This window comes from Neovison vison, chromosome 6 (genome assembly GCF_020171115.1).
Source record: "Neovison vison isolate M4711 chromosome 6, ASM_NN_V1, whole genome shotgun sequence".
NCBI classification, from domain to species: Eukaryota; Metazoa; Chordata; class Mammalia; order Carnivora; family Mustelidae; genus Neogale; species Neogale vison.
The window spans coordinates 153,228,764-153,252,773 of NC_058096.1; the positions used below are offsets into that span (position 1 = coordinate 153,228,764).

The 24,010-nt window shown below is 37.8% G+C and overlaps 1 long non-coding RNA gene across 3 annotated transcripts in view; it reads left to right on the forward strand.

The window, feature by feature from the left end:
* The window catches only part of LOC122909049, a 139,438-nt gene extending 115,751 nt beyond the window's left edge, over nt 1-23,687 (forward strand). For 2 of the 3 annotated variants that reach the window (XR_006385070.1, XR_006385072.1), the window contains 4 exons: nt 2,066-2,099; nt 7,605-7,690; nt 9,142-9,188; nt 23,657-23,687. This is a non-coding gene — a long non-coding RNA (uncharacterized LOC122909049). Of the gene's footprint in view, nt 1-2,065; nt 2,100-7,604; nt 7,691-9,141; nt 9,189-23,656 lie in introns of those variants that run through there. The other variant, XR_006385076.1, reaches the window with a different exon arrangement.
* The last annotated feature ends 323 nt before the right edge of the window (nt 23,688-24,010 follow it).

Here is a 24,010-nt window from a genome sequence, read left to right on the forward strand (position 1 = left end):
AACCTTAGGGGCTTAAAACAGCAGTGTTGATTATCTCACCATCTCTGTAGGTCAGGAATACAAGCGTGGCTTAGCTGACATCTCTACCTCCCAGTCTCCTCCAGGCTCCAAGGTGTCAGTTGGGCCGACATATCTTGCCACAAAGGTGGAAGGATCCACTTCCAAGTTCATTCATAAGGTTGCTGGCAGCATGCCTTCCCTGTGGCTTAGAGGATTGAGGGTGTCAGCAACTCAGTGGCTACTGAGCAGAGGCCTCCTGTAACTTTTTGTTACAGGAACCTGTCTGGAGTGTGGCTCAGAATATGCCACCTTGCTTCATCAGAGCAAATGAGAAGAACCAGAGAGAAGTCATCTAATCTGGGAGGAGACATTCAATATTTTTCCATAGTCTACTCATCAGATCCAGCCCACAGTCAAGGGTAGGAGACTCCATGAAAAATGTGAATTCTAGGAGAGAGGAGTCATTGGGGGCTTTCTCAGAAGTCTGCCTGACACCACTTCCTCTCTGGCCAACCTGCCGCTGTCATTGATTCTTGGCAGTCTGTTTGCAAAACAGCAGCCAGAGTGACTCTGTTAAGTCAAGTCATGTCAGTCCTTTTGTAGAACCCTGAAATGCCTCCTGTTCCACCCTAAGTAAAATCCAAAGTCCTTACAATGGCTTCACATGCTCTACATTATCCAGCTTCTCTTAGATTTCTGGTTTTGTCTCCTACTGCTCCTCACTAGCCTTTAAATATGGTAGTTAGTTATGCTGCTGCCTCAGGGCCTTTGAATAAGCTCCTCCCTCTATCAGGAAATCTCTTCCTCCAGATGTTCATATTGATACTGCACTGACCTCCTTTAAGACTTTGCTAAAATATCACTTCTTTGATGGAGTCTATCCTGGCAAACCTACTCCTGTCTCCAAAACTCCTGGTTTCTCTAATCTTCTTTTAATTTTTTTTTCTGCAACATTTCTAATACATTAATTTATTTAATTATTATATAGCACTGTAATGTCGAGCCCATAAACGCAGTTATCTTTATTTGACGTATATTAATGAATCTCAAGTGTCTGAAAAATAGTAGGAGCCCCCAAAATATTTTCTGACTGAATGAATGAATTAATGTGTAGGATTTGACTGAGGACTAGCCTTGGGGAACACCAATATTAAGTAGGGGAAGAAGATCCAGGAAAAAAATGGAATTTTGAACATCTCTTGCACAAAACTTCACATCCCACTGGTCCTTTTCCTTTCTTTCTTTCTCTTTCTTTCTTTCTCTCTCCCTCACTCTCTCTCTCTCTTTCTTTCTTTCATGCTGTGGACACATATACTTTATTATTTTGTTTTTGTTTTGTTTTTCTTTTTCAAGTTTTTTTTTAAATTTTATTTATTTATTTGACAGGCAGAGATCACAAGTAGGCAGAGAGGCAGGCAGAGAGAGAGAAGGGGGAAGCAGGCTCCCCGCTGAGCAGAGAGCTCAATGAGGGGCTCAATCCCAGGACTCCGAGATCATGACCTGAGCCAAAGGCAGAGGCTTAACCCACTGAGCCACCTAGGTGCCCCTCTTTTTCAAGTTTTTATTTAAATTCCAGTTAGCTAACATACAGTGTAATATTAGTTTCAAGTGTAGGATTTAGTGATTCATCATTTACATGTAACACCCTGTGCTCACCACAAGTGCCCTCCTTGATCCCCATCACCCATCTAACCCATCCCCTACCCACCTCCCTTCCAGTAACCCTCAGTTTGCTCTTCGTAGTTAAGAATCTGTTTTCTGAATTGCTTCTCTCTTTTTTATTCCCCACTATGTTCATCTGTTTTGTTTCTTAAATTCCACATATGAGTGAAATCATATTGTATTTGTCTTTCTCTGGTTGATTTATTTTGCTTAGCATAATAAATGGATATTTTGGTTCTTTCTGTAATTTGGCTATTGATAATGCTGCTATAAATATCAGGTGCACGTACCACTTAGAATCAGTATTTATGTATCCTTTGGGTAAATACCTAGTAGTGCAATTGCTAGGTCATAGGGTAGCTCTATTTTTAACTTTCTGAGGACCTTCCATACTGTTTTCCAGGATGGCTGCACCAGTTCACATTCCCACCAACAAGGTAAGAGTGTCCCACTTTCTCTGCATCCTAGCCAACACCTGTTGTTTCCTGTGTTGTTAATTTCAGTCATTCTGACTGGTGTCAGGTGGTATCCCTTTGTAGTTTTGGTTTGTATCTCCTTGATGTTGAGTGATGTTGAGCATCTTTTTATATGTCTGTTGGAGATCTGTATGTCTTCTTTGGGAAATGTCTATCCGTGTCTTCTGCCCATTTTTTAACTGGATTATTTGGTTTGGGGGTGTTGGGTTCTATATGTTCTTTATATAGTTTTGATACTAAGCCTTTATCAGATATGTCATTTGCAAATATCTTCTCCAATTCTGTACGTTCCCTCTTAGTTTTGTTTATTGTTTGCTTTGCTGTGTAGAAGATTTTTATCTTGATGAAGTCCTAATAGTTTATTTTTGCCTTTGTTTCCCTTGCCTCTGGAGATATACCTTATAAGAATTTTCTATGGCTGATTCAAAGAGGCTACTGCCTGTGTTGTCCTCTAGGCTTTTGATAATTCCTTATCTCATATTTAAGCCTTTCATCAATTTTGAATTTATTTTTGTGTATTGTGTAAGAAAGTGGCCCAGTTTCATTCTTCTGCATGTTGCTGTTCAATTATCCCAACACCAGTTATTGAAAAGACTGTCTTTTTTCTATTGGATATCCTTTCCTGCTTTGTCAAAGATTAGTTGACCATATCCTTGTGAGTTCACTTCTGGGTTTTCTAGTCTGTTCGATTGAACTTTGTGTCTGTTTTTGTGCCAGTACTGTACTGTATTGACCACTACAGTTTTGTAATGTAAGTTGAAGTCCATAATTGTGATATCTGCCATTTTGCTTTTTTTGGTCAAGAGTGATTTGGCTATTCAGGGTCTCTTGTTTTCCATACAAATTTTAGGATTGTTCTAGTTCTGTGGAAAATGCTAGTGGTGTTCTGATAGGGATTTCTTTAAATGTGTAGATTGCTTTGAGTTGTATAGACATTTTAACAATACTTTTTTCTTCTATTCCATAAGCATGGAATGTTTTTCCATTTCTTTGTGTCATCTTCAATTTCTTTCATTAGTGCTTTATAGTTTTCAGAGTACAGATGATTTACCTCCGTGGTTAGGTTTATTCCTAGGTATCTTACAGTTTTTGGTGCAATTGTAAATGGGATCAATTCTTTGATTTCTCTTTCTGCCACTTCATTATAGTATACAGAAATTCATCAGGTTTCTGTACATTGATTTTGTAACCTATGACTTTAATGAATTCGTGTATCAGTTCTAGCAATTTTTTGGTGGTGTTCTTTTTGGGTTTATACTATATAAATTTTCATGTTATCTGCAAACAGTATAGGTTTGACTTCTTCCTTGGCAATTTGGATGCCTTTTATTTTGCTGTTGTTGTTGTTGTCTGGTTGGTGAGTCTAGGACTTCCTCTACTTTCTTAACCTTGTCATTTTTGGATCAGCCAGCTGAGCTCAAATGTCATCTGAATGCATCTTGTCACAGCTATACCAAGTAATCAGAAATTTTTCCTAGGGATTTGCTGCCATCAGCAATAAGGGCACCTGCAGGATCCACTTGGCTACTCTCTCACTCATGTAATTAAGTATAAGGTTGTTAACAGCCCATGGAGCAACCCTTGACCAATGGGGAATGGGAAATGATGGGGAATGGGAAATGATAAACATTACTCTTTTCTGGTCCTCAGGAAGAACATTCTCAAGTACATTCTTATAGCTCCTTACACAGCTCTTAGAAAGATGAAGTCATATGGTCTATAGTTGTGATTTCCTTAATCAAGGTTGCACATTTAGATCAGCTTTTTCTCTTTCCCTGTTTTGCTCTTCCAATCTGCTCCTCATATTCCTTGGAATCACTTCCTAAAATGAACCCCCTGCACACAAGCCTTTGTTTCATCACCTGCTTGTAGGAGGAAGCTATATTAAAACATGTCGAAATAAGACAATCAATAAAAAATGAACCCACAAGTGATCAAGAAAATGTTGGTGAACAACAATTTCAAATAGTACATAAAGGTCAAGTGAAATTAGGTAATTTGGAAGACACTGTTAACCAGTGCACTGGAGAGGTGGGTGGGAAGCAATATTAAAATAGATAATGGAGTAAAACAAAGGGAAGTGAAAATATGAAACTAACTCTCTTCTGAAGAAAATGAACAGACTGGCAGTATATACAGGGCACACTGGGAAAAGAAAGGTGTTCCAAGAAATAAATATAGTCTAATGGAGTAGTGCTATAAAAATGTGGTAACATGGGGAGGTTTTGTGCCATGTTTGTTGAGGAAAGAATACATGAAGGCAATTTTTGAGCTGAGTCTTACAAGATCATTTTGCCAGGTGAAGGGTTTGAGGGTTTCAGCCAAATTCTTAGGAACAGCTTTTGCAAAGGCACTGAATTCTGAAAAATGAGAGTATATGTGAGGAATTTTGAGGACAGCAGCCTGGCTAGAACATATATTGTTATGATGATTACAGATGGTGCTGGAGACATGGCAGGACCAGGCTGTGATGGGTTGTCTACAGGGGCTGAATCTTCTGCCTCCCACTTAACAACCTTCATTTTATTAGGAGCATTTAAGTTATGGAAGGAAGGATCAGTACCACTATTATCCCCTTAAAAAAAAATCAAAAATAATTCCTTGGTGTCTTCTAATTCTTAGTCCATAATTAATTTGACCAACTGTCTTAAAAACCTTTTTTAATAGTTGGTTTGTTTGAATCTGAATCTAAACAAATGAATGTGCTGTGTTTGCTTAAGTCACATAAGCTTTGTTAATCTAATGAGGTAGATTTCTCACTTTTGTTCATGATATTTACTTGTTGCAAGAGTTGAATTCAAAGATTTTTAAAGCTGACTGCTGAATAGTCAGACAAGATTGATTTTTATCATTTCTTTCTGGAATTTATTGAGGTTTTCTTTACTAACCAAACATGGTAGTTCTTTGCAAATGATTAATAGACCCTGGAAAAAGAAGGCTTATTTTATGTTTGGGTGGTTATGTTAATGCTTTTACAGTCCTTTGAGCCCAGTAGCTGCAAGATATATATGTACACTAAGGGGAAGCTGAACTTCAGTATTGATAAAAGAATCCGTACCTGACCTAAATCAGTCTCTTCTATGTGCTGAACAAGCATTCCTTTGTTTGTCAAGAATATGAAGCTATTTGTCACCAAGTTCTCCATGTCATGGGATTGCATGCTTCTCATCAGAATTCTATAGAATACACTCAAGATATCTCCATCAGTATGGGGCAAGGCCAGGAGGAAGAGGAAGATAATGAAAAAAATGTGTTCTTATCTTCCATTTTGCCACAAATAATTATAAGGATTGCTATGCAAATAATAAGAATAAGAAGGCTCTCTTATAATGCTTAGCAGACAATATAAACTCCTACTAGAACCCTACTGTATGACATTCATAGGCAAACCTAAAAACAACTAACAGCAATGTTTCAGGCCATAGTCAGCTAAGCCAACAATTTACTGTTCTAGCTCTTCCTGTTAGCCCATCCACAACACTCTGCAATATCCATGGTCAAGGATGTGCATGCCCTCCTCTCAACACATCACCTAAACCTACGCCCTCCCTGATGAAGGCACATTGATCCAATCCAGACCAGGCTTACCAAATCTTGAAAATTTCCTGGAGCAAACAGTATTCTGAGTCTTAGACTATATAACTCAACTTAAATTTACATAAAGATATTAGTAATAGAAACCAAAAATTCCAGTGGCTTTGAAAAGATTAAAGTTTGCTTTTCTTTTCTATGTGAAATAATTCTGAATGAAATCATCAGGACAGCTATGTTAGCTTCAGAGAACCATTAGAGGCTAGGGTCCTTCTATTTTCTGTCATTTTCTTTGATAATTTTCTAGTCATTTTCCGAGGTTTTTCAGCACTGTTAGTCCTGAAGTTTCTAGACTTCTTTTCCCTTCCATTCCTACTTGCAAATGAGCCAATTATTTTCCTGAGTTTTCCTTTTTATTATGAAATTTAGTCATTAGCACCAAATCAGGGAACAAATATTTTATATGCCAACTTCTTCGCTTAAAGCCACAAGCTCATTTAGCTTATTATCTGCCTTCCAAATTTTTGGTTTCCATTTGCATAGAACATATTTTTCCATCCCTTCACTTCCAGTCAGTGTGTATTTATACATCTGAAGTGTATTTCTATAAGCAGCATATAAATGTGTCTTATTTTTTATCCATTAAGCCACTCTGTGTCTTTTGATTGGAGAATTTAGTCCATTTACATTTAAAGTGACATTATTGCTAGGTATGTACTTACTGCCATTTTGTTAAATGTTTGCCGGTTGTTCTGTAGTTTTTTTCTGCTCCTTTCTTCTTCTCTTGGTCTCTTCCCTTACTGTTTGATGACTTTCTTTAATATTATGTGTAGATTCCTTTCTCATGATCTCTTATGTATGCACTATAGGCTTTTGCTTTGTGGTTACCATGAGGCTTGCATATAACACCCTATATATAAAATAGTCTATTTTAAGTTGATAGCAACTTAAATTTGAATGCATTCTAAAACTCTATATTTTTACTCCCCACAAATTTCATATTTTATGTTTTTGTTGTCATATTTGCATCTTTTTATTGTGTATATCCTTTAATTATTGTAGTTAGAGTTGCAAATATGTTTGCCTTTGGGCCTTTATATAGCTTTATAAGTGATTAATCCACTATCTTTATTGTATATTTACCTTTATCACTGAGATTTATTCTTTCATAATTTTTTTTTTTTTTTTTTTTTTTTTTGGTCAGCAGTTAGTACCATCTCTTTTCTGTTTGAAAAAGTCCCTGTAACATCTCTTATAAGGCTGGTTTAGTAGTGACAAACTCCTTTAGCTTTTGCTTGTCTGGAAAACTCCTTATCTTTTCTTCAATTCTGAATGATAACCTGCTGGGTCCTTGGTTGGAAAATTTTCCCTTTCAGCTCTTTGGATATATCATGCCAGCTTCTTCTGGCCTGCAAAGTTTCTGCTGAAAAATCTGCTGATATTCTTGTGGGGGATCCTTCATATGTAAACAAGTTGTTTTCTCTTGCTGTTTTTAAAATTCTCTAACTTACAATATTTTAATTATAATATGTCTTGGTTTGAATCTCTTCAGGTTCATCCTGTTTGGCACATTCTATGCTTCCTGGATCTGGATGTTTGTTTCTTTCTACAAGTTAGGGAAGTTTGGGGGCATTATTTCTTCAAATAAGTTTTCTGCCCCTTCTTCTCTCTCTAATCTTTCTAGTACCTCTATAATGTGAATGTTATTCTGTTTGATGTTGTCCCATACATCCCTTAAGCTACTTTCACTTTTAAAAGTTCTTTTTACATTCACTGTTCTGTTTGAGTGAGTTCCACTGCTCTGTCTTCTAGCTCACTGCTCATTTCTTCTGCTTCATCTTGTCTGCTCTTGACACCTCTTAATGTACTTTTCAGTTGAGTTATTATATTCTTCAGCTCTGTGACTTCTGTTTGGTACTTTCTTATCTTTTCCAGCTCTTCATTGAAGTTTTTACTGTGCTTATCTATTTTTCCAAGTTCAATGAGCATCTTTATGACTATTACTTTGTACTTTTTATCAGGTAAGTCAATTATATTCATTTCATGGGGTTTTTTTCCTGAGGTTTTATCTTGCTTTTTTGTTTGGAATATATTCCTCTGTTTTTTTTCATTTTTCTTGACTCTCTGTGCTTTTTTCAGTGTATTAGGTAAGACAGCTAGCTCTTGTTCTTGAGTGAGTGGTCTTATGTAGAAGATGAACTTTGTCATTCAACTTTGCTTTTGCTCTTGGTTGCCTTTCAAAATGTTGTGATTGTCTAATCACAATTCTTAATAGGTCCAGTTGTTGAGGATGTGCCAAGACATTGAATGTTCCAAAGGATAGGATCTCAATCAGCTCCTAGTACCAGGATGATTGGAAGTCAGACCCCTAGGCCACAGCTTTTAAAGGATGCCAATATATATAGTCTCATGAGACTGCAATTGTAAAACTTGCTGTCTCCAGAACAATTAATCTAGAGGTGTCCCTTGGGCAACAGTTGCAAAAATCAAGGCTCCAGACAAATGTACATGCTCCTTTGTAGGAGGTACAGGTGAGTTGTAGCAAGACCTAGGGAGATTGAAAAGATGGAATCCTCTAGCCCACATTCCCTGAGAGCCCTTTGTAGCCTCTAGATGTGTGGCAAACCGAAGTCTCCCCCTCATGCTGAAGCTCCAGGACAAATAAATCGGACTTTTTCAAAGGAAGACTAGAAGTGCATTTCAGTCTGCTGTCTACAAGGTGCTCTGTGAGTGGCAACCTGCCAAGAACTGTCTCTCCAATTATGGCAGTATCATGGGGCTCAGGAATGTACCAGAGCCAGGTGATCAGAGGTCTCCTGGGTGATCTGTGTGTACTCACCAGCTTTAGCAAGGTAACTGGAGAGTGGAGAGGCAGCACATGCCTGCCAGCTCTAGCAGTACATCAGGAGACTGCAGAAAATGCACACACTTACCAATACCAGCAAGGTTAAGAGAGAGCGTAGAATTAGTGCTCACCAGTACCCCTGTCCTGGACAGAGTCCCAATAGGCCCTTGTCCCTCTGGCAAACAGTTTGGGATTAGCAAATGTATCTCCTTCACAGATAGTCCAGGCACTTTTCACAGTACAGCTTTTGTACTGAGTCCCTGGGCAAGTGAGTGTGCATGCAAGCCCTTTAAGAGTGGTATCTCAGTTTCATCACAGCCCTTTGGGTCTCTTGGATGTAACCCCATTGTTTTTCAAAGCTAGAGGCTTTGGAGGCTCATCTCTCCAGTGCCAGTCCCAAAGTCCAGTGCCCAGACCCAACAGTGTCTTCTCTAGGGCACAAACCCCTAGCTCCTCAGGAACATGCTCCTCCTTTGTGAGATCCCTCTCAGTTGGGGGTTATCATGCACGGGGTGGGATTTGGGGCAAAAACTTCATCTCTACCTCTTCTATCTGTTTCTATGTGGTCATTTTATCCTTTGCATGTGGAAAAACTAGCTGTTCAGCCAATTTTCATATCTTTTTCAGAAGGAATTGTTCTATATGAAGCTATTTATCTGATGTGTCCATGGGAGGTGAGTTCAGGATCTTTCTATGCTGCCATCTTGGACCCTGCCTTCCAAACTTCTGCTTACAGTTTTACCAAATTTATTACTACTGCATAAATTGGATGCCATCTTTATGGCCTCAGAAACAGTTTCCTTGCCATTCTCTGCCCAGACACAAAATCAATACCACATGAATTTTTTTCAATAGCATACTTTTAGATACAGATAATTATGAATTATATTTATTTCTCATTCTAACCATGCTGAGGCCCACCTATATATATTTTCTCATCTCAGGGGCTAGATTAAATGAGCAGTTCTTATCCAGGATGCTGCAAGGTACAGGGTAGAAGGAAAAAATGTGATAACTCTTAAACCTTTTGCTAGAAAGTTGAACACATTATTTCTGCTCACATTTCATTGGCCAAATCCTCTTGTCAGTGGAGTAGTGAAATATATCCTCCCATTGGGAATACAATGATGCAATACATATCTAAGCTTAAAGTCAATGCAGCAGGAAACCCAATCCTTTCACATGGAGGGTAAAGCTGATACAGTGAGTTCACTATGAATATTTGTCTAGTGCTTGCTCTTTCAGTGCAAACCAGCCTTACATCCAATTGCCAGCATGGAGACTTCCTTGTCCTGGTTTATAATAGGCCCATAATGCTGGGGAATTTAAAGCCTCTTCCCACCACCCTTTCAACCAATAAACACTCTAGGTCTCTCATCCATCAGGACAACTCTGAAGTTCATGGTCTACACTGGGATAAGATTGAATTTCAGTGCTTTCAGTGGTAACTTGCTTTAAAACACACCCTTTGTTGGCATCTGTCCGTTTTCTGTCTTGCTTTTCATTTCCATATTAATATTTCCTGTGATCACTTCCCATATAAGCTACTTGCACTTAAGTCCTTGCTTCAGGGTCTCTTTCTGGGAATCCAAACTAAGATGGAAGGACAGAAAATATTTAGAGCAACGATACAATCTGCCCACAAAGAAAGAATGCCTTTGGGCAGTAATTAGTAGCCTCTGCCAAAAATTCCAACACAAGAAAGTATCCACCCATCTTCTGTCCTCAAATCTGTTCATCTCTTGGTCAGGCCAGAAACATTGTTTCCCAGAAGGGATAAGGACTCCTGTAAAAGATTATTTTCTTCCACTTCTGGACCACAGGAAGCAGGAGCAATCACTTACTTTAAACAGACTCTACCACCCTCTCTTTCATAGGGCTTCAGGATGTTTATTCATTCCCTTTATAGGCACATATGCTCCCTTCCCACAGCACTGATGCTTTCTGTACCACATGGGGATAGGGAGGGCAGGTGAACCCAAGCCCTCTTCTGTGACTTTACCTCTCCACCTTCCTTCCCCTCCACAAAGTGCACCTTGCCTACGAGAATCATCTTCTCAGTGTTATCCTGCATGAAACAAGTCTGACACATATATATAGCACTTTATGCACAAATACAACACACATGAACTAAGCAGAGACATAATAATTTAGGTGTGGGCTTTTTTGGACAAAAGAAAAAAAGAGAGAGAGAGAGAGAGAGAAAGTGATTAAGAAAATTATCTCTCTAGATCCTCTTTCACTCTCTCGCTTCCCCACATGCATCCCAAGGAGCCAGATTGATACTCATCATTCCACCACTTTGAAGGACTTTGAGATTAGTGAGTGTAATAACTCATAATTCAGTATCATCTCTTATGTGACAAGGTAAAATACAACTGAATTTGCTCTTTATGGCATAAATTGTTTTCTTTCCTTTAGGAAAGTGAATAGAAAGAGAAGAGATTTTAAAAAAGAAAACAAATAGAAGAGTAAAATCTTATTCCACGTTGCCCAGAAATCAGGACTTTGTTATAAAATATTTTAAGACCCATTAATTAGAAAGAATGGGTATGGCTTATTATCGCAAAAGTTAGAAATCCAATGACAGCTTAAGATGAGAAGAATAGGCTGGGAACTATGACTGGAGAGCAGAAACCTGTATCACTGCCCTGGTTGCATAAAAACCTGAGATGTTGCTGCTGTAATAAAATGAGGGTTAGGGTAATCTTACTTTCTAACAAAGATATATGCTTCGACATCCAAAGAAAAATGTCCTTTCAGATTTTTGGTGTCATGTTCCAATTATCTTATATTTTCACCTACTTGTATCCTAAGTACTTTCCTTTCCCTGTGACCTCTTATCATTTGAAGCAACTGCTGATCCAATGCCAATTTCTTTGGCTCTGAGCCCTGCTGGTGGAAAGGGAGTGGCACAAAGATTCATGAACCTCCAATTGAGAACAAGCTCAAGGGAGAAAGGGGGAACATGTACATCTATTTGCATATGACTCTTGATGAAGCCAGAGCCGGTTATTATTGCTTTGAAGAGATACCGTCAGAGGGGAGAAATGAATGCAGTGACATGCCAGAGACATTTGTGGAAGGATGACACAGAACTGGGGCTGACAGAATCTAAACATTGAAAACTATCATGTCTATTATACTGGGCTACTAGTGTTTAGGAATCTAAGAGCCAAAATGGACAATTAAAAAATGGGTGACATAACATAAGATGTGCAAACTTCTAAGTTTACTGAGTGAAGACATTTAGAAAATAACAACCTATGGGGCACCTGGGTGGGTCAGTCATTCAAGCATCGGACTCTTGATTTCAACTCAGGTCATGATCTCAGGGTCATGACAGTGAGCCCCATGTTGGGTTCCATGCTCAGTGTGGAATCTGCTTGAGTTTCTCTCTCCTACCTCTGCCCCTCCCTGCCTCCACTTTCACTCTCTCTCAAAACAAGAACAACAACAACAAAGAACCTACAAACAAATACCACTTCAGAGTTCCACTATTTTAAAAAAGAACAAACACTTGAATTCCCCCTTCCTAATAACTATGTATTGGTTTCTAAGAACTTATCAGTATGGTCCTTATTTTCCTTCATGGTAACATCCCTAGGCTAGTGAAAACTCTGTGCTGGTGCCACTCTATTCTGAAAGTTAACCTTAGGAAAAACACTTCAAGATCCCTCTAAAAAAGCTCTGGTCAAAATAAATAAATAAATAAATAAATAAAAATAAAAATAAAAAAATAAATAAAATAAAATAAAATAAAAAAGCTCTGGTCTCCTTGGCAAAGTTTGTGACCAACTTCAAATATCACAATGTTCAGCACTAAAGCCTCTGGCTCATACCTGAACTACACAAATTTTTTAAGAAGCTAAGTAATTTGGCAAAAGACTCTCCTGATAGATTGCAAAGAATCCATGTTTTAACGCCAATTCATGTCATTCTTGACTTCTCTATTGATAGCTGTCTGCACATGGCTACACAAGATTGAGTTAAAACAAATTCACTGGGCAAAGTGTTTTACTAGAAACAATTATATTCCGATAAACTTTGGGGCCATATTTCTGAAAGTATTTCTTCTCTCTGCTAAGATGGTGGTGCAAATCGTTTGAAGAAACTTGGGACCTTGCACAACCATCTTACTGGCTACGCACCATCTCAGAACTCTTATTATGTGGAATGGAAAGAAGCTGCTACCTTTTATTGTTAAGTTTAAAGACAACTAAAACTCAGCTTAGATAATTTAAGCTTCCGGAACTCTTCTTTTTTTTTTCTTAAGGATTTTATTTATTTATTTATTTGATAGAGAGACACAGTGAGAGAGGGAACACAAACAGGGGAAGTGGGAGAGGGAGAAGGCTTCCTGCCAAGCAGGGAGCCTGATGCGGGGCTCCATCCCAGCACCCTGGGATCATGACCTGAGCTGAAGGCAGAAGTTTAATGACCGAACCACCCAGGCACCCCAAGCTTCCTGAACTCTTAATTCAGAGAGCAATTGCAGGATTTTTAGAAAGTTAAAAAATTATAAAACCAATATAAGAACACGTGACATGTTCTCAGAGTTATTTCATTGTTATAAATGCTTTCATTATTAAATAAGAAAAATGACACAAATGAGTAAAGAATTCAATTCAAGAAATTATATGAAGAACAATAAAATAAACTTAATAAATGGAAGGGATTAGTAATGAAGAAAAATAAAAGAAACTTAATAAAATGGAGGGAATTAATAAAGTTAAAAGCAGAAAATAAATAATTACACTGAAAGAAATAGACTGCATAAATCAAAGAACAAGTTCTTGAGGAAAACAATGAATTCTTCTGGCAAATGTAATCTCCAAAAGAAATTGAAAAGCATAAATTCACAAGATCAACTTTAAAAATATGATATAACCATAGAAATGGATATTGCTTTCAAAGAATAAGAAAATAAAATATATTAACAATTCCCACACAAAACAGTACAAAATTGTACACAGATAAAATATGGAACAATAGCTATAGAAGAAATGGAAAATGTTCCAAAGAATAAACTTCATATAAAAGATGTAGGCTCAGACATGGTTTTATAGATTAGTTATTTCAAAGTATTAAGCAACAGAAAATTCGCACATTACACCGACTTTTTCCATTACTGAAAATGATGGAAAGCTTCACAGCACATTTTATATAATGAGCCTAATCTGGAGACCACCGTCTAACAGATAAGACCAGCACATAAAATTTTAAAATAAACTAAAACATAAAAACAAGCTTCATGTGATTTTTCACAAAATATTTATGTATGAATATTTTATATAAATGTCCCATTTCAATAAAAATTAGAATATAAAAATGTAAAACTTATTGATATAATTCTAAGCTCTTGAATGATAAATTCAGTCATTTATTAAAAAGTGATATATTGAGAGCAAGTAGGACATAATCTAGAAATCTTGTATTTGTATTATGATCTCTCTGTAAAAAATATAATAATACAATTGGTCACATCAAATGAAAAACCATGTAATAAGTTAAAAAGTCATTTGGTGAATAATAATACATTATACACAAAATTTTGAACTACAAGTGGAAGGAACATTTATCACAGTTAAAAAACGATCTAAGGCTAGCTTAGAATATAAGAATAAAATGCAAGAAACATTCCTATTAAAATAAGGAAAGAGAAAAAGATTTAAACTATTGCCACTACCTTTTCTTAAACCTTGTTTTGAAAGATCCAATCAATAACAAAAACAAGAAGTATAAATAAGATGTTTAACAATTGCAAAGGAGGAAATACTATTATTAGTAGTAGATATAATCATTACACTAGAGAAATGAAGAGAATCGGCTGGAAAATTTTACACAAGTAATAAAATATCCAGAGACAAAGTAATTATGTAAAAACCAATAGCTAGAGTAGAAAAATGACTACTGTCACAACAAAAAACAAGGCATTTAATAGCCAAGAATATACTCAACAGAAAAAAAGGTATGTAATTTTATAAGGAAAAAACATGTTGTTATGCACATAAAATGAAAATAAGTTTTTACCAAGTAAATTTAAAAATTAATACAAAGCTTGTAAAAAAATAAAAAAACCTCAAGGTGTTTGCATTTTTTTTTTTTTTTTTTAAAGATTTTATTTATTTATTTGAGAGAGAGAGACAGTGAGAGAGAGCATGAGCGAGGAGAAGGTCAGAGAGCAAAGCAGACTCCCCATGGAGCTGGGAGCCTGATGTGGGACTCGATCCCGGGACTCCAGGATCACGCCCTGAGCCGGAGGCAGTCGTCCAACCAACTGAGCCACCCAGGCGTCCCAAGGTGTTTGCATTTTTAAAAAGTTGCAAATTGATGATAAGAGTTCATTTTGAGTTTTTATTTTTTATTTTTTTACTTTAATTTTATTCTATTGAAAGTTCATTTTGAAAAATATGGGGATGATACTTGCCAAGAATATTTTGAATAAACAAAGAATATTAAAAAGGAACTTTCCGGGGCAACTGGGTGGCTCAGTCAGTTGAACATGTGTCTTGTGATTTTGGCTCAGGTCATGATCTTGGCTCAGGTCATGATATCAGGGCCATGGACTAGAGCCCCATGTTGGGCTCTGTGTTGGATATGGAATTGGCTTGGGATTCTCTCTTTCCCTCTCCCTCTTCCCCCACTCTTTTCTCCCCTGATATCTCTCTCTCTTTGTCTTTCCCTCCCTCTATTAAAAAAAAAAATGAACTTCCCAAGCAAACATGAAAATACATATATGAGATAGTAATTAAAGCTGTGGTATTAAAGTGGAAATAAGGGTATCAAAGGAAAGTAATTTAAATCCCAGACAAAAAAACTTTTTCTGTAATAGAAGACTTCCAAAGTGACATTTTACATGGATGATAAATATTAATGGGACCACTGGTTAGCAACTGGACAATTCACAGACACCCGCATGGATGAGGAGTGTGTGTTTGAGGCCTGGACCAATTATACCAGCAGTGAAGTTTAGCAAAAGAAAGCAATCATCCAGCCACACCACCACCACCACATACAACATGGTACCCACCCATGCATATACATTACACACACATATCTCAACAGGATGCCTTTCACCCTCTTCTTTCTGGAAAAAGAAGAGGCAAAGGGCAGAATGTGATTATACTTGTGGATTTACTAGAAAATCATTGGACTGAACTGTGAGAAACTTGCAGTTGGGTAGATTTGATTGTCTGCTGCTGGGTGAGCTTGAGGCTAAAAGTCAGAAATTAAATTGGGTTAAGAAATAAATTCTATTTTTACATGCCTGAGTCTGTGGCTGAGAAATTCATGCCTATTGAACCTTAATCAAATCAGGGCTATCCTTGCTTGGCAAGGCTTTATAGCTTTCCAGTTGTGCTTCTAACGAAATCCAAACTCTGGGGCCAGAAGACCCTGTATGTTCTCCTCCTTGATTAAATCTTTCAGCTCATCTCTTGTCCCCTCTCCTTTGCTCTCACGATATTCCCGCAGTACAGACTTCCTTGTGAACAGAGCGAGATCTCTCCTGTCTGAAGTCTTTTTACTTGCTGGGACCTTTGTCTGAGTAGCTGTTCCTTTGCTTGAAATCTAATTTCTCTGTTGATTTTTTTTTAACTTCTTTCCTTTGTTTTTAATTCTCAACTCCAATACCACATCCTCCAAAATGCTCTCTCTCTGATTTGCCTAACAAAAAGTTATTTTTTTATTATACCCTTATATGTATTTTCTACATAATGCTTTGTAAATCAAATTCTGTTTATCCTGTTTACTTGTTCATTGTTATTATCTCCTAGATTGTCTCCTCGCAACAAATGTGAACTTCCTGAGGGCTAAGATATCATTTGCTTCATTTATTCATTTATTGTGAAAAATTACATGACCTCGAGGTATATAAAAACCTATGGCAAAAGAAAATTTTAAGCCATGGTGTGAAATATACCTAGCTCAGCAGAATGTTATTTCTAAAAACGACACTAAAAGAGTCATGTAAAACTCATATTTACCCTCTTCTCAGGGATCATTTCTATTTCCTCTTTCATACCTTACTAGATTTTCCAATTTTTGGATTCTATACATAAACATTTTTAAAGTATGACATATTTCAATTATAAGCAATTACCTGACTGTTGTGTTGTTTTCAGAGTAGGTTTTTTTTCTCCTTTACCTTTACATCCTTTATTTATTTATTTATTTATTTATTTGACAGACAGAGAGCACAGGTAGGCAGAAAGGCAGGCACAGAGGAAGGGAAGCAAGCAGGCTCTCTGCTGAGCAGAGAGCCCGATGCGGGGCTCGATTCCAGGACTCTGGGATCATGACCTGAGCCGAAGCAGATGTTTAACTGACTGAGCCACCCAGGTGCCCCCCTTTTCATCCTTTCTTAATTCTACCCATAGCAAAGGAGATTGTCATGAACGCAACAGACCCCAGGTGAAATCCATCTACCACCTAATGAGCATATATGATTTGGGGCAAGTTACTCAACTCTACTGAACACCCACTTCATCACAGAATGGATATAGTGTTAAATGGATAAAATTAAAACCACCTCTGAGCAGATGGTATAAAAGAGACTTTCAGGGTAAGAACTGGAAAAAGAAAAGTCGAATAGCTGCCCACCTACTCTCCATTTTCTTTTACGAATTGTCCTTTCCCTTTTTTCCTCCTATCTGATCTGTATCCCATCAATTCTGGGACTGCATTGGAAGGGTCTTCTGGTTAGGGAAGTCTAGCCTGTTTTTTTTGAAAAGGTTTTTTTGAAAAGATCTCTCTGCTCAGTAAAAAATGGACTAGATTGGCAGGGCCAGAAAAACCCAGAGTCCTTGGGATACTCTGCAGTTCCTGTTTCTAAATTGCCACATTTTTCTTTATATTACTGTTTCCTTTTGAGCTTTGAAATTCTTGGTACTGGGGTGGGAGGTAGGGGGTGGGGAGGTGGGGGGATGGGAGGTTGAAGAGGTGGAAAACTGCAACTTTTAGGCTAGAGTTTGAAAAGCTTAAAGAAAGAGAAATTATCATATAAATATTATTCTACATTGCTTTTTCCTAGACAAAAGGGTCAGAAACTTTAAAATGCAAAACAGAAAGTATGTTTGGCATATCCTGGAAGCCGGGGGAGATCAGATCTAATTCCAAATGGAAAAAAAAAAAAAGGTTTGAATTTATTTTCCAACTGACTCAGGAGAGAATTAAAAGTTGAAATGTTACCATTTGGTTGGCTTCTCTCAGCAGCAGCAGGCATTTCCATTCCACGTGGGAAGAACAAAATGAAGCAAACAATCCAAGATTAAATGAAAACAGGTGGGATAGAGGATGCATTTACACTTTACCACCTGGAATGAGAGTATTTGCCTCTCATGGTTTTATAGGCTTGGGGGCTATTGAAGAAATAGCACCGTCTATAAATTGAATCAACGCTCATTAAACTCATTGGGAAAAATTTAGTTAGGAGAACAGCCTAGATGAAAAACAAACCCTTTGTTTTTATTGGATTTTACAATAGGGAGCATTCCACAATAAGGAGCCTTTAAACATGAAGGCGGGAAGGAGCTAACTATAAAAATTATCCCAGTGTGGGATTGCATCTGGGGGACACTACGAGTCTCTAGAGAGAAGAACATACTTACAGCAGAGACGGAGGTTAGAGAGATATTTTATTGTCTGCAGACCCAAAATAATAACCTTCATGTGAATCTCTCACCATCACTTCCTTCTGTCTTCTTACCCCCAGCAGCAGTTCCACATCCCTGGCTAGATTCTTCTAGTTTCTTAAGTTCTTAGATTTTTTTCCCCAAATATTTCACTGTCCACAAAGTGATGATGCTAAGGTATTGCCCTATCTTGAAAAGCAACAGATTATTATAAAATCAAAACTGTATCTAGCACAGCAGAATCCCATCTCTAAAGAAACAGCACCCAAAGAGCCATGTAAAACTCACATTTACCGTCTTCTCATTAGAGAGTGCTGTTCCAGGCTTACAAAAGCCTTCCAGGAGAAAGAAGTTGCTCCTCCAGAGCTCACTTTAAACTAGTCACAATTGATCAAACATGCAAGCAGGTGTCAGGCTCTGGACCATGCCGAGTCCTGCACATAATGTAAAGAAGGGAGAGGGACTAGGAAACTTCCAGCCTCTATCTGGGAGCTTTGTGTCTTACTTTGCTGATATACTATCTACTGTTAGTTACACTGAGTTATAGAAGACAGCAGATTTTGACAAGCTGATAACCTAAAACTCGAATTCCAGGTATGTGTAATTTGAAAGCACAGGATTTCTCCACTCTCTTCAAGTTTTAGATGACTACAAGGGAAGAAAGATTGATGCCAGCATCAGTCAAAATTGTATTCACCAGAAGCATTCTTGGAAAGAGAGATGTTATAATTAATTTGGAATTATCATTAATAAGCCCATCCAACCTCACCCTGTTTCTGATGTTACCTTTGGCACTTGAAGAAATGACAAGGGCATCAACAACCAGAAAAAAGAATTTATATCACTTCTGGGGGAGGGCAAGAGAAAAGAGGGTGAGCAGAAAACCTCCAAAGTTTTCTGTAGACTCCCCAGTTTTTGTGAGTGGAGGATCTGAGAAAACAGTTGAAAATTTGCACTTTAAGTCATGGTGGACATGATGGTAAGAAGGACTCAGTTCCTGTAGATCCAGGCATCAAAGGGACATGGGGGCTTCTACTCATATGTGCATGGACTCTGCTGCCACTCTTCCTGACTCTCCTGTTAGTGAAGAAATCTCCACCTCCCGTAGAAAACTAGCTCCTCATCTGACAACCTCCCATCTGTTCTTTGGTCTATGAGTTCCTATTTTTTTTTTTTAAGATTCCATATATAAAGAGATCAGACAGAATTTGTCTTTCTCTGGCTCATTTCACTTGACCATAAAGCCCTCAAACTTCATCTATGTTGTTGCAAATAGGTGGATGTTAACTAGACCTATTTTGGTGATTATTAAGCAATATATACATATACCAAAAAACAAACAAACAACAACAACAAAGAAAAACCAACAAGACGACAAAGATTAGCTCCTCAGATCACAGCTCTATGGCAGCTGAAAACCAACGCTCAAGGAGTGAAGTTATATTCTACTTCTTAACAAACTGCCTTTTTTAGGTCTGGTTGCATTCAAAGTATGACTAAGTTCAGATTGTAGCAGGAAAGCCCCCAAACACCAGATGAACTTGATCTCACAAGGAATGCTCAGAATCCCCAAATTGGAAGAATACTGCTGTGTCATCAGGAGTTGAAGCAATCTTGTCTTTCTTACTTGCTAGTAACAAAGTGTTCTCCTTCAAGCGTCTAATAAGAAAAAACTGCAAAAATCAATTCAGTGCTTTTATTGAAAAACAAAATTTTTTTCACAGTGAGTGTCTGACTTGATTTAACACACTCTCTGGACAACACACTGAGAAGACTCAGTCTGATCCAGCTCAAAATCCCTACCCCAGAGCCCCCCTACATACTATTTTTTTGTTGTCCTGGGCACAGTGTTGGGTATCCCATAAGGGGGGTACAGTATATTATAATAGGTGGTTTTAGGGAATGCCAGGAACTTCTGTTTGACCATCAGTCCTTGCACGGTGGCAAAAAGAAAATGCATCATTTCTGTTTTTTAGCCAAGAATCCCTGGAAAATTCACGATGTCTTGTGTTTTTCAATATCATGCTTTTGTGCGATGCAGTTTTCCAGGAAAATAATGAAGATACAAGAAGACTAAGAGAACTCTCCAAGTTGAAGGGTGAAGGTTATTCTAATTGTACCTAATCTTTATTGTTTCAGAGAGCAAAATGAGAAGCACTTAGCATAAAACCATTAATCAGAAAGAAGTCACTGCTCACTACTCAACAAAATTAAATGCACCAACATGATTTTTTTCCCCTACCTGGGCAATGTAATAGTCAATCATTAGTTATAACACGGTCCTTTTAGATAATTAAACTGTATTTCCAGGTCTTATGTGCTATTTGAAGAGAAACAATGAGGTCTTTAATAACAGAATTTCATGCTTGAATTTTCACATCTTTTGAGGGAAAAAAGCAAATGTTCTGGAGTGGATGATGGAAATATCAAAGTTTCCTGGTAGATTTTTTTTTTTTTTTTAAGAAAAAAAGCATACAATCCATTTCTGTCCTCTAGATTCTAGATAACATTGATTCTCAGCAAAACCATTTACATCCAACTAAATAAGAACTCTAACTACCCCTTCTCAGCCAATTCAAGTAGATTATGAATGGCACTCAGTCACGCTATGGAATCAGGTCACAGACCCACACAGTGGGAGAGTGAACATGCCAGACATTAACATGGGTGTTATGAACTACATTGTGCCCCATCCCTCCAAATTCACATGTTGTATCCCTAACCCCTAACTGAAGCCATATTTGAAGAGAAAGCCTTTAAGGAGGTAGACTAAGACTTAATGAGGCCATAAAGGGGAAGTACGGTCTTATTCCAATAGGACTGTTGTCTTTATAAGAAGAAAGAGAGAGGTACCAGGGATGTACAGGCACAGAGGAAAGACCACGTGAGGACACAGCAAGAAGGCACCCTCTGCACACCTAGGAGGAGGCCTCAGGAAAAACAAACAAACAAACAAACAAACAAAAACAGTTCTCTGGAACTGTGAGAAATAAATTTCTGTTGTTTGAGCCACCCAGTGGTATTTAGTTACGGCTATGCTTACAGACTGATAAAATAGGACAGATAAGAATATATTGCTGTGTTCTAATATCGCCATCAAGTTTGTGATTTCGAGTTCAATCAGTTTTCTTCCTCTAATTTATTTACTTATTCAACCAAAAGATACATTTTACCAGACGCTAGGATCAGGATTGGACAAGGTCAAATACGTCCTTGCCCTCATGGAACACTGTTCTCCCTACGGGACAGAAGATAAAAGATCAAACATCCAAGTACCCAGTGTGATTTCAGATGATGCTAAGGGCTGATGGGGAATTATAAAGACTGAGAAGACAGAGGGCCTGGAGCAGGGTCTGCTTTTTGTTTCCATGTCCCCATCCATGAAGAAAGCCTTTGTAAGGAGTAGTATTTAAGTTGAGACATATAGAATGAGGAGCCAATCAAGGGAGATGCCAGGAGGGATGTTTTCCAAATAGAAACAATAGTGAGGACAAAGCCCCAGTGATGGGAGCTTATTTGGTTTGCTTGAGTCTGGAAGAAGGCCTGTGTGCCTGTAATGTCTTGAAAAAAAGAACAAATGGTATGACACGTGTCTGAAGAAGAGCTGGGGCCTAGAACCTTACAAAGCGTGAGTGTTAAAGCCCCAGGGGGCTCCAACTTATAGAGTGGTCACTGGTCCAAGACTGTACTTTCATTTTTCTCTCTTCCTTTATAATATATTGTGTCTGTGGGTTTCTGTGAGTCTACATCTGCCTTGTTTTTTTCTCACTCCACTGGCTGCTCCTTGTAAATCACCTGCTTGGCCATTCTTTTTCCTATGAATAACATAAATGTCAGAAGGCCACATGGCCTTGTACTAACCCCTCCTCTTCTCTCTTTCTGTAGTGTTTTAAAGACCTAATTCAGGGCGCCTGGGTGGCTCCGTTGGCTAAAAGTCTGCCTTCAGCTCAGGTCATGATCTCAGGGTCTCGGGCTTGAGCCCTGTGTCAGGTTCCCTGCTCAACGGGAAGTCTGTTCCTTCCTCTCCCTATGTCCCTTCCCCCCATTTATGCCCACTTGCTGTCTCACTCTCTCTTTCGCTCAGATAAATAAATAAAATCTTTTTAATAAAAGAATTCTAACTCAATACCAACATTAAAAGTCAAGAGATTTCATACACGAATGTGAATTTCTGACATTCCTTGAAAAACCAGAAAGTGTGTTCAGGCAGGCCTGTATTTCTAGAAGGCTACTGTGGACTGAGCTACTGTGACTGCCCATCTGGTTGGGGGAGGCACACAGAAGCCACCTGGCCAGGATTCCCTCCAGGCTATTTCACCTGCTGGGCACTAGACCTTCTGAGCTTCCTCCCCTGGCCTTGGGCTTCATGAGTTTACTCCAACAAGAAAAATTGTGATCTTTAAGAAGAATTTTTTTAATCTATATTTTACTAAAATATAACATACATGAAAAAAAAGTGCATGAATCAGTAGAGCTCAATGAGTTCTCACAGAATGACTCACTTGTCTAACCACCGCCAGGAACGGGAAAGAGAATATTTATTATAGCAACTCAAAATCCTCCTTCATACCGTCCCATGCCCCCGTCATGAACAACCAAAGAGTAAAACTCTTTTCAATTCCAGCACTATGGTTTCATTTCGGCCAGCTTTGCACTTTTAAAAATGGGAGACCACTAACATACTCTTTTTATATATAGTTTCTCTAAGTCAATATAATGGTTTTGAAGTCCATTCATGCTATTTCTTAGCAAGAATTACTCATTTTCTCCATTGTATAGTATTCCATTGTGCAAATAAATCACAATGTAATAAATTACTACGTATTGCTTCTTCTGTAGCACTTATCCATAAGGCTGCTATGGGCACTATTTCACGTGTGCTTTGATGCATGTATATAGGCTTCTTTTTAGGGTATACACTTAAAAGTGGAATTGCTAGGTGGGAGAGAAACCATAAATAGGGCCTTGATAGATACCCTAAAGTGGTTGCATCAATTTACACTTTCACTAGTGATACAGAAGACTCCCACTTTTCCACACTATCACTGACAATTAGTATTACAATTGATTGATTGATTTTTAGCTGTGCTGTTTTGTATATAATGAATGCTATCTTGTTGGAGTTTTGATTCATGTTTCTCTGGTGACTAATGATATTGAACAATTTTCATATGGTTATTGGCTATTTAGATATTCTTTTATTGTGAAATGCCTATTCAAGATTTTTGCCCAGTTTTAAATGGTGGATTTTTTGTTTTTGTTTTTAATTAGTGTGTGCTTTTTATATATGCTGAATACATTTATTTTCTTGAATATATGTTCTAAAATATATTCTCCCAACCTATGATCTTTTAATGTTATCTTTTGATAAATAGAAAACCTTAACTTTTGTAGGGTTCAATGTATCAACCTATTTGTCATTGGTGTTTTTTTGATATGTTTTAAATTTTACTTTATCTACCTCTTTTATTTATTTATTTTTAAGATTTTATTTATTTATTTGACAGAGAGAGTACAAGCAGGAGGAGCAGCAGGGAGAGAGAGAAGCAGGCTCCCACTGAGCAGGGAGCTCTCAATATGGGGCTTGATCCCTGGACCCTGGAATCAACAACTGAGTCGAAAGCAGATACTTAACTGATTTAGTCACCCAGGCGGCCACTTAAATTTTATTTTTAAATTGTTTATTGCTGGAAGAGATTATGCTGAGTGAAATAAGTCAGGCAGAGAGAGCCAATTATCATATGGTTTCACTTATTTGTGGAGCATAACAAATAGCATGGAGGACAAGGGGCATTAGAGAGGAGTAGGGAATTTGGGTAAATTGGAAGGGGAGGTGAACCATGAGAGACTATGGACTCTGA